The 1,623-nt window shown below is 38.6% G+C and overlaps 1 pseudogene; it reads left to right on the plus strand.

The window, feature by feature from the left end:
- Positions 1-1,297: 1,297 nt before the first annotated feature.
- LOC107683070 (roundabout homolog 2 pseudogene) lies at positions 1,298-1,619 on the plus strand (annotated as a pseudogene).
- The last annotated feature ends 4 nt before the right edge of the window (positions 1,620-1,623 follow it).

Consider the following 1,623-nt stretch of genomic DNA (forward strand, 5'->3'; position numbering starts at 1 on the left):
CAGAGATTTCAGTAATGAAGGGCTTCGTTCCCTCCCAGAGCTTTTGTGTTAGTCAAAGCCACACCAACATGTTCGTAGGAACCTACCAACACCTGCCTCAGGAATTACACACAAAAATTTAAAGGAATGGTTCATTTTGTCATTCATTCACCTCATGTTGTTCCAAACTAGTGCGCATTTCTTTCTTTGAAAGGAGATGTTGACGCTGCACTTTTCCATATAGTGAAAGTCAATGGTGACCAATTTTTTTAACGTTTAAGAGAAACGTCAGTGAAGAGAATCTGTGCATATCACTGAAAAAAGGGTGTAGAAACAGTTTTCACTAAGAAATTGTAAGTAAACTTCACAAAGAAATGGCAAGTAGCACATTGAATTAAAGATGAAGTAGAAAGTGAAGTAGAAAAACTAAAATAATATTTTCTTGTAAAATGTACACCAATAATCTGTTTTATTTATAACTTAAAATCATTTTTGACTACATTTTTTTTTACAGTGTATAAATGTTGTTTTCTACAAAGCTATAGTATGGCTTCCAAAGTGTCATATTTTGGCTATTTTTTCAAGTTTGACAACCTCTGGTCACCATTTTCTCCACAGAAGAAAGACATTTATACAGGTGAAGGTGAGCATATGGTGACTAAGAGTGTATTTTGGGGTCAGCTATTCCTTTAAATAACTGTGTTGTAATGCATCCCCATGACATCATGCGCTGAGTTCAGCCGGTGTCTCCTGTAGCAAAAAGTCATCACGTTCAGACATGAAAATATCAGGATACATCCATCTGGATCTAATCAGCGGTGCACTTTATTTGTATTGAATTTGCATTAGGATACAAAACAGAATCTCATCTGGCCTGAAGCCCATTGGAAGATTGATCGTCATTAATATTACCTGAATATTGATCATGCTCGTACATCAGAACAGCATAATTGAGCGAGCATTGGAAACTTGAGGAAGCTGTCTATCCATTCGATTCCTGAATCGTGTATTTAAATTTATACCACAGTGTTATTGAATTCTTCATTGTGATTGGCTGATATCTATCTATCTATCTATCTATCTATCTATCTATCTATATACTTAATATATAATTTAAATATAAATTATGTATGCATACATTATAAGGGTGTGCGATAATGACAAAAAATTATATCTCTATATTTTCTGGAATTTTGCTGATAACGATAATTAGGCAATGTTTTGCTGAGCGTGTTATTGTGCTGGTATATTAAGTATAGTTTCCATTTTCTTCATTTTTTTTCCTAAATAAAATTATATTAGTATAAACTGATATTAAATGTTATTTAATTACCTCTCTTTTTTCCCAGGGTCCCGTCTGCGGCAGGAAGACTACGCACCCCGCATTGTGGAACACCCCTCTGATCTGATCGTATCCAAGGGCGAACCAGCCACCCTAAACTGCAAGGCGGAGGGGCGGCCCAACCCCACCGTGGAGTGGTACAAGGATGGAGAGCGTGTGGAAACGGACCGGGACAACCCTCGATCCCACCGCATGCTCCTGCCCAGCGGCTCGCTCTTCTTCCTGCGTATCGTACACGGCCGTCGCAGCAAACCCGACGAAGGCTCCTACGTTTGCGTGGCCCGTAACTACCTGGGAGAAGC

This window comes from Sinocyclocheilus anshuiensis, unplaced genomic scaffold (assembly GCF_001515605.1).
Source record: "Sinocyclocheilus anshuiensis isolate Anshui unplaced genomic scaffold, SAMN03320099.WGS_v1.1 C32865186, whole genome shotgun sequence".
In the NCBI taxonomy this organism is placed as follows: Eukaryota; Metazoa; Chordata; class Actinopteri; order Cypriniformes; family Cyprinidae; genus Sinocyclocheilus; species Sinocyclocheilus anshuiensis.